This window comes from Oncorhynchus nerka, linkage group LG22, assembly GCF_034236695.1.
Source record: "Oncorhynchus nerka isolate Pitt River linkage group LG22, Oner_Uvic_2.0, whole genome shotgun sequence".
In the NCBI taxonomy this organism is placed as follows: domain Eukaryota; kingdom Metazoa; phylum Chordata; class Actinopteri; order Salmoniformes; family Salmonidae; genus Oncorhynchus; species Oncorhynchus nerka.
Window position 1 is genome coordinate 86,291,004 of NC_088417.1, and position 9,798 is coordinate 86,300,801.

General features: G+C 42.6%; 1 protein-coding gene across 2 annotated transcripts in view; it reads right to left on the bottom strand.

Annotated features, from left to right (window-relative positions):
* The window catches only part of mat2al (methionine adenosyltransferase II, alpha-like), a 47,011-nt gene that overhangs the window by 7,449 nt on the left and 29,764 nt on the right, over positions 1-9,798 (bottom strand). The window lies entirely within an intron of this gene.

The following is a 9,798-nucleotide window of genomic DNA, read 5'->3' on the forward strand; positions in this document are numbered from 1 at the left end:
AGACTCAAGCAGCCCTTACCGTGGGCAGTAAATATTCAGCCATAAATGTCTATTCACAACGTTTGTTTTCAACTTAGAGAGCTCGCAGGTTTTCGTTTACGCAAAGGTTTAGCTAGTAAGAGCAAGATGGAAAGCGAGCAGTAACGTATCTCTACAAGTCTATTCATGTTTGATTGTTGTTTTAGTCTGACAATCGGGGTGGGCGGGATTTTTTTTCCTTTCTTTTTTTTCTATGTTTATTGTTGTTTCCTTCCTAAAGAGACACATAGGTCACTCCTGTGTTCAAACCAAAGTTGACACATTTCCTGACTATTTACACATGAGAGATTTCCATTCGGTTACACATTTGAAACCCAACCTGTTTAATCCACTAAAATATGTTACATTCAACGTAAAAGTTCTTAACAGCCCGATTAAACGGAAAAGAGTCTATACATACCTTAAGAAATAAAAGTCTGACATTGTGTTTTTACAAGAAACACATCTTACAGCCAGTGAACACAAGAAATTGAAGAGGGAATGGGTAGGACAAGTTTTTGCATCCTCTTTTAACTCCAAAGCAAGAGGAACTGCAATTTTGATAAGTAGACACATCCCCTTCTGTGTCAACAACACCACCTCAGATCCCTCTGGCAGGTTTGTTTTGGTGCAGGGGCATATGTTTTCAGAGTCTTGGACCCTATTGAATATTTATGCTCCTAACTTCGATGACCATATGTCATAGAATGTCTTCCTTCAGGTCGCTCAAGCACCACCAGGATGGCTACTGGTTGGAGGAGATATTAATTTTTGTTTAGATACAGTTCTTGATAGGTCCTCTGATAAACCCTCACTTCTTACCAAAGCCGGCAAGCTCACCATGTCATTCATGAAAGATCTCAATTTGCTAGACATCTGGAGACAGATGCACCCACAGGATAGGGACTACTCTTTTTATTCACACCCACACACACACATGCATAGATAACTTTTTACTATCGACCCAACTATTTCATAGTGTTAGATATCAAGTATGTCCCCAGATTGCTTAGTGACCATTCTCCTCTGGTATTATCAATCTCCATTCCTACCAAGGTAAATGGGGCATATAGATGGAGACTAAATTCTACACCCCTAAAGCAACCTGAATTTTGTGCATTCATCAAAGTTTCATTCTTTGGGACACATTGAAAGCCTATCTGAGGGGACAGATAATTTCCTATACTAAAGGGCTGAAGAGAAAACAGTGCAGAACTGAGTGCCCTTGAATCTGACATCTCCGAGCTAGAGAAAACCTACCAAAGAGGCCCGACTAAAGATCTATCTATACAGGCTTTTGGTAAAAAAAAACTGAAATATAATATTCTGAACACATATCAAGCTGAGAGGGCCATCACTAAATCAAAACAGTGTTATTAAGAGCTTGGAGAGAAAGCTCACAAAGTATTGGCATGGCAACTGAAAGCAGAGGAAAATAAGAGGACAATTAATGCTATAGAAACTCTTACTAATGAGATATCTTTCGACCCTACTGAAATTAATAATACTTTAAAGAAATACTATGAAGACCTCTGTTGACGGAATGTATAGGTTTAAATGAATGATTAGAATACTCCACCCTGAAACCATATAATTGTATGAAATTGATTATAATCATAAATAATTAATGATGGGTGTAGTTTTAGTCAGTAAAACAATATGTATGTACAAATATGTCTCTACAGTATCTTAAACACAGACTGTAGTAGCAGAATTCGGTGCCGACCTGGCTAGGGCCTCAGAGATTGGGTAAAGAACGGGAAGTACTTCCCACGGTCTCCCTATCTTGAGGGAGAACAGGGAGTGATTCTCACGGCCTCCCCTAATCTTTGTCGGCTGGGTAGAAGGACAGTGTGTGCGTAGGATACCTAATGTTTGTGTGGAAGTATGTGCGCCGCTATAAAATTGATGTCTTTGTATTGTGGACTTCAGAACGTTCTCGTGAATAAACATTTGACTATTGTAGGCTGGGCCTCTGTCTGTTTTCATTTCAACCAGTATCTTACCAATTCTGGGTTACAGACTGAGAAGTTAATTGAAGTTCAGTTTATGAACATTGAGAACAAAATTATCTTAACAACCTCTACACTTCCCAATCAAGCGATGATCTATCAAAGATCGACTCCTTTCTCTCCTCTCTCAACCTCCCATGCCTGTCAGAGGAAGACAGAGAGCGCCTGAGTGAACACTTCTCAGTTCCTGAATTGTTGGAGGCCATTAAATCCTTAACTTCTAATAAATCTCCTGGGGAGGATGGCTTCCCTCCAGAGTTCTATAAAGAATTTAGGGAGCTGTTGGTCCCCTACCTTATGGAGGTACTTAAAAAAGCCAGGGAAGACAACCGCTTTCCAGAGTCTCTCTCTCAAGCAGTGATTACTGTAATCCACAAGAGAGGGGAAAACCCGCTAAAGTGCGCCTCCTATAGACCAATCTCTCTCCTTAACACAGATTGTAAACTGGTCACCAAGACCTGGTCACCCAATGGTCACTCTGACAGAGCTCCTCTGTGGAGATGGGAGAACCTTCCAAAAGGACAACCATCTCTGCAGCACTCCACCAAATCAGGCCTTTATGGTAGAGTAGCCAGACGGAAGCCACTCCTCAGCAAAAGGCACATGAAACAAAGATAAATGACAAAGAATGATAGTAAAAAAAAACTCAGCTCCATTCATTGAATCAGATGGCTCATTCATCACAAAACCAACTGATATTTCCAACTACTTTAATGATTTTTTTCATTGGCAAGATTAGCAAACTTAGGCATGCCATGCCAGCAACAAATGATGACACTTACATATCCAGACAGATATCTATCTCACCAAATTATGAAAGACAAGCATTGTAATTTTGCCTTCTATAAAGTGAGTCTGGAAGAGGTGAGAAAATGTTGGTGTCTATCAACAATGACAAGCCACTGGGGTCTGACAACTTGAATGGAAAATTACTGGGGATAATAGCAGACGATATTGCCACTCATATTTGACATTTTCAATTTAAGCCTACTAGAATGTGTGTACCCCCAGGCTTGGAGAGAAGCAAAAGTAATTCCGCTACCAAAGTAAAGCCCCCTTTACTGGCTCAAATAGCCGACCAATCAGCCCGTTACCAACCCTTAGTAAACTTTTGGAAAAAATTGTGTTTTAAAAATGCTATTTTACAGTGAACAAATTGACAAACTTTCACCATGCTTATAGGAAAGGACATTCAACAAGCACAGCACTGATGATTGGCTTAGAGAAATTGATGATACAATTGTGGGCTGTTTTGTTAAGACTTCAGTGCAGCTTTTGACATTATTGATCACAGTCTGCTGGAAAAACGTGTGTGTTATGGCTTTACACCCCCTGCTATATTGTGGATAAAGAGTTACCAGTCTAACAGAACACAGCGTGCCTTTCCAACATAATCCAGGTAGAATCAGGAATTCCCCAGGGCAGCTGTCTAGGCCCATTACTTTTTTCAATCTTTAGTCACTTGGTAGTAAAAGTAGTCAAACATAAATAGTAAAGTACAGATAACCCAAAAAACGACTTAAGTAGTACTTTTACACCACTGCTTATAGAACAGCGTGGACTGTGAAGCAACACAAACATAGGCACATACACATGCATACGCACACACGATAACATGGATTTAGTACTGTAGATATGTGGTAGTGGTGGAGTAGGGGCCTGAGGGAATACAGTGTGTTGTGAAATCTGTGAATGTATTGTTATGTTTTTAAAATTGCATCAGTTTTTTCCTGTCACAGCCATTAAAATCTAACTGCATTAACTTCTTGGTGACAGGGGGGCAGTATTGAGTAGCTTGGATGAATAAGGTGCCCAGAGTAAACTGCCTGCTATTCTGTCAGATGCTATTTTATGCATATTATTAACTTCTTGGATATAGGGGGCGCTCTTTTAATTTATGGATAAAAAAACGTTCCCGTTTTAAACAAGATATTTTGTCACGGAAATATGCTCGACTATGCATATAATTGACAGCTTTGGAAAGAAAACACTCTGACGTTTCCAAAACTGCAAAGATATTGTCTGTGAGTGCCACAGAACTAATGCTACAGGCGAAACCAAGATGAAATTTCATACAGGAAGTGCCCCAGATTTTGAATGTGCTGTGTTCCAATGTCTCCTTATATGGCTGTGTATGGGTCACAAATGAGCTTAGACTTTCTGTCGTTTCCCCAAGGTGTCGACAGCATTGTGACGTATTTGTAGGCAAATCATTGGAAGATTGACCTTAAGAGACTACATCTACCAGGTGGCCGCTTGGTGTCCTCCGTTGCAATTATTGCGTAATCTCCAGCTGCGTGTATTTTTCGTTTGCTTCGAGGAGAAACACAGCTGCCACGAATGATTTATCATCGAATAGATGTGTGAAAAACACCTTGAGGATTGATTCTAAACAACGTTTGCCATGTTTCTGTCGATATTATGGAGTTAATTTAGTAAAAAGTTTGGCGTTGTAGAGATTGCATTTTCTGATTTTTTTCTTAGCCAAACGTGATTAACAAAACGGAGCGATTTCTCCTACACAAGTCATCTTTTTGGAAAAACTGAACATTTGCTATCTAACTGAGAGGCTCCTCATTAAAAACATCTGAAGTTCTTCAAAGGTAAATTATTTTATTTGAATGCTTTTCTTGTTTTTGTGAAAATGTTGCCTGCTGAATGCTAGGCTTAATGCTATGCTAGCTATCAATACTCTTACACAAATACTTGTGTAGCTATGGTTGAAAAGCATATTTTGAAAATCTGAGATGACAGTGTTGTTAACAAAAGGCTAAGCTTGTGAGCCAATATATTTATTTCATTTCATTTGCGATTTTCATGAATAGTTACATTGCGTTATGGTAATGTGCTTGAGGCTATGATTACGCTCCCGGATACGGGATTGCTCGACGCTAGAGGTTAATAGTATTGGATAGAAAACTCTGAAGTTTCTAAAACTGTTTGAATGTCTGAGTATAAAGAACTCATATGGCAGGCAAAAACCTGAGAAAAATCCAACCAGAAATCGGGAAATCTGAGGTTTGTAGTTTTTCAACTCTTTGCCATTCCAATATACAGTGTAAATGGGGTCATATTGCACTTCCTAAGGCTTCCACTAGATGTCAAGTCTTTAGAACGTTGTTTCAGGCTTCTACTGTGAAGTAGGGGCGAATGAGAGCTGATTGAGCCAGGTGTCTGGCAGAGTGCCAAAGTCTGATGCGCGGTCACGAGTGTTGGCTCTCGTTCTATTGCTTTTCTACAGACATAGGAATTCTCCGGTTGGAACATTATTGAACATTTATGATAACATCCTAAAGATTTATTCTATACTTAGTTAGACAAGTTTCTACGGGCTGTAATATAACTTCTTGAACTTTTCGTCCAACGTTCGGCTGGACCTGAACGCGTGTTTGGATTTGTTTACCAAACGCGATAACAAAAGAAGCTATTTGGACATAAATGGACATTATCGAACAAATCAAACATTTATCGTGGAACTGGGATTCCTGGGAGTGCATTCTGATGAAGATCAACAAAGGTAAGTGAATATCTGTCGCAGCCGGCCGCGACCGGGAGGTCCGTGGGGCGACGCACAATTGGCCTAGCGTCGTCCGGGTGAGGAAGGGTTTGGCCGGCAGGGATATCTTGTCTCATCGCGCACTAGTGACTCCTGTGGCGGGCCGGGCGCAGTGCACGCTAACCAGGTCACCAGGTGCACAGCGTTTCCTCCGACACATTGGTGCGGCTGGCTTCCGGGTTGGATGTGTGCTGTGTTAAGCAGTGCGGCTTGGTTGGGTTGTGTTTTGGAGGACGCATGGCTTTCGACCTTCGTCTCTCCCGAGCTCGTACGGAAGTTGTAGCGATGAGACAAGATAGTAACTACTAACAATTGGATATTTTTTTTATTTTTTTATTTCACCTTTATTTAACCAGGTAGGCTAGTTGAGAACAAGTTCTCATTTGCAACTGCGACCTGGCCAAGATAAAGCATAGCAGTGTGAACAGAAAACACAGAGTTACACATGGAGTAAACAATTAACAAGTCAATAACACAGTAGAAAAAAAATGGGCAGTCTATATACAATGTGTGCAAAAGGCATGAGGTAGGCGAATAATACAATTTTGCAGATTAACACTGGGGTGATAAATGATCAGATGGTCATGTACAGGTAGAGATATTGGTGTGCAAAAGAGCAGAAAAGTAAATAAATTTAAAAAAAACAGTATAAAAACAGTATGGGAATGAGGTAGGTGAAAATGGGTGGGCTATTTACCAATAGACTATGTACAGCTGCAGCGATCGGTTAGGTGCTCGGATAGCTGATGTTTGAAGTTGGTGAGGGAGATAAAAGTCTCCAACTTCAGCGATTTTTGCAGTTCGTTCCAGTCACAGGCAGCAGAGTACTGGAACGAAAGGCGGCCAAATGAGGTGTTGGCTTTAGGGATGATCAGTGAGATACACCTGCTGGAGCGTGTGCTACGGATGGGTGTTGCCATCGTGACCAGTGAACTGAGATAAGGCGGAGCTTTACCTAGCATGGACTTGTAGATGACCTGGAGCCAGTGGGTCTGGCGACGAATATGTAGCGAGGGCCAGCCGACTAGAGCATACAAGTCGCAGTGGTGGGTGGTATAAGGTGCTTTGGTGACAAAACGGATGGCACTATGATAGACTGCATCCAGTTTGCTGAGTAGAGTGTTGGAAGCCATTTTGTAGATGACATCGCCGAAATCGAGGATCGGTAGGATAGTCAGTTTTACTAGGGTAAGCTTGGCGGTGTGAGTGAAGGAGGCTTTGTTGCGGAATAGAAAGCCGACTCTTGATTTGATTTTCGATTGGAGATGTTTGATGTGAGTCTGGAAGGAGAGTTTGCAGTCTAGCCAGACACCTAGGTACTTATAGATGTCCACATATTCAAGGTCGGAACCATCCAGGGTGGTGATGCTAGTCGGGCATGCGGGTGCAGGCAGCGATCGGTTGAAAAGCATGCATTTGGTTTTACTCGCGTTTAAGAGCAGTTGGAGGCCACGGAAGGAGTGCTGTATGGCATTGAAGCTTGTTTGGAGGTTAGATAGCACAGTGTCCAATGACGGGCCGAAAGTATATAGAATGGTGTCGTCTGCGTAGAGGTGGATCAGGGAATCGCCCGCAGCAAGAGCAACATCATTGATATATACAGAGAAAAGAGTCGGCCCGAGAATTGAACCCTGTGGCACCCCCATAGAGACTGCCAGAGGACCGGACAGCATGCCCTCCGATTTGACACACTGAACTCTGTCTGCAAAGTAATTGGTGAACCAGGCAAGACAGTCATCCGAGAAACCGAGGCTATTGAGTCTGCCGATAAGAATATGATGATTGACAGAGTCGAAAGCCTTGGCGAGGTCGATGAAGACGGCTGCACAGTACTGTCTTTTATCGATGGCGGTTATGATATCGTTTAGTACCTTGAGCGTGGCTGAGGTGCACCCGTGACCGGCTCGGAAACCAGATTGCACAGCGGAGAAGGTACGGTGGGATTCGAGATGGTCAGTGACCTGTTTGTTGACTTGGCTTTCGAAGACCTTAGATAGGCAGGGCAGGATGGATATAGGTCTATAGCAGTTTGGGTCCAGGGTGTCTCCCCTTTGAAGAGGGGGATGACTGCGGCAGCTTTCAATCCTTGGGGATCTCAGACGATATGAAAGAGAGGTTGAACAGGCTGGTAATAGGGGTTGCGACAATGGCGGCAGATAGTTTCAGAAATAGAGGGTCCAGATTGTCAAGCCCAGCTGATTTGTACGGGTCTAGGTTTTGTAGCTCTTTCAGAACATCTGCTATCTGGATTTGGGTAAAGGAGAACCTGGAGAGGCTTGGGCGAGGAGCTACGGGGGGGGGCGGAGCTGTTGGCCGAGGTTGGAGTAGCCAGGCGGAAGGTATGGCCAGCCGTTGAGAAGTGCTTATTGAAGCTTTCAATAATCGTGGATTTATCGGTGGAGACCGTGTTACCTAGCCTCAGTGCAGTGGGCAGCTGGGAGGAGGTGCTCTTGTTCTCCATGGACTTCACAGTGTCCCAGAACTTTTTGGAGTTGGAGCTACAGGATGCAAACTTCTGCCTGAAGAAGCTGGCCTTAGCTTTCCTGACTGACTGCGTGTATTGGTTCCTGACTTCCCTGAACAGTTGCATATCACGGGGGCTATTCGATGCTGTTGCAGTCCGCCACAGGATGTTTTTGTGCTGGTCGAGGGCAGTCAGGTCTGGAGTGAACCAAGGGCTGTATCTGTTCTTGGTTCTGCATTTTTTGAACGGAGCATGCTTATCTAAAATGGTGAGGAAGTTACTTTTAAAGAATGACCAGGCATCCTCAACTGACGGGATGAGGTCAATGTCCTTCCAGGATACCCGGGCCAGGTCGATTAGAAAGGCCAGCTCACAGAAGTGTTTTAGGGAGCGTTTGACAGTGATGAGGGGTGGTCGTTTGACTGCGGCTCCGTGGCGGATACAGGCAATGAGGCAGTGATCGCTGAGATCCTGGTTGAAGACAGCGGAGGTGTATTTGGAGGGCCAGTTGGTCAGGATGACGTCTATGAGGGTGCCCTTGTTTACAGAGTTAGGGTTGTACCTGGTGGGTTCCTTGATGATTTGAGTGAGATTGAGGGCATCTAGCTTACATTGTAGGACTGCCGGGGTGTTAAGCATATCCCAGTTTAGGTCACCTAACAGAACAAACTCTGAAGCTAGATGGGGGGCGATCAATTCACAAATGGATACCACGAAATTGGGGAGAAAAGGGGGTAAAATTCCCCCCAAAAAAGGAAAAAAAAGTTACGTGAATATTTATAATGCTATTTCCGACTAATGTTGACAACACAATATGGCGGATACCTTTTGGGCTGCTTTGTTGTCTGAAAGCTGTACTCAGATTATTGCATGGTTTGCTTTTTCCTTTTTCCATTTTCCTTAATCTGACACATCAGTTGCATTAAAGAGAAGTATATCTCTAATTCCATGTATAACACTTGTATTTTCATCAACATTTATAATGAGTATTTCTGTAAATAGATGTGGCTCTCTGCACAATCACCGCATGTTTTAGAACTACTGAACGTAACGCACCAATGTAAAATGAGATTTTTTGATATAAATATGCACTTTATCGAACAAAACATACATGTATTGTGTAGCATGAGTGTCATCTGATGAAGATCATCAAAGGTTAGTGACTAATTTTCTCTCTATTTGTGCTTTTTGTGACTCCTCTCTTTGGCTGGAAAAATGGCTGTGTTTTTCTGTGAGTTGGTGGTGACCTAACATAATCGTGGTGCTTTCGCTGTAAAGCATTTTTTTATCAGACACTGTGGCTGGATTAACGAGTATGCTTGAGGAATTTTAATGAGATTTTTGTTGTTTTGATTTTGGCGCCCTGCACTTTCACTGGCTGTTGGCGAGGTGGGACGCTACCGTCCCACATATCCCAGAGGGGTTACCTTTCTCTCCGGCAACTGAGTTAGGAACTATGCCTGTATCTTTGTAGTGAGTAGGTGTATTGATACACCATCCAAAGTGTAATTAATAACTTCACCATGCTCAAATGGATATTTAATGTCTGCTTTTTGTATTGTCACCCATCTCGACTGAGGGACCTTACAGATAATTGTATGAGTGGGGTACAGAGATGATAGTCAATGAAAAATCATGTTAAACCCTATTATTGCACACACAGTGAGTCCATGCAACTTATTCTGTGACTTGTTAAGCAAATTTTGACTCCTGAACTAATTTAGGCTTGCTCACTTTTTAAGAATTTG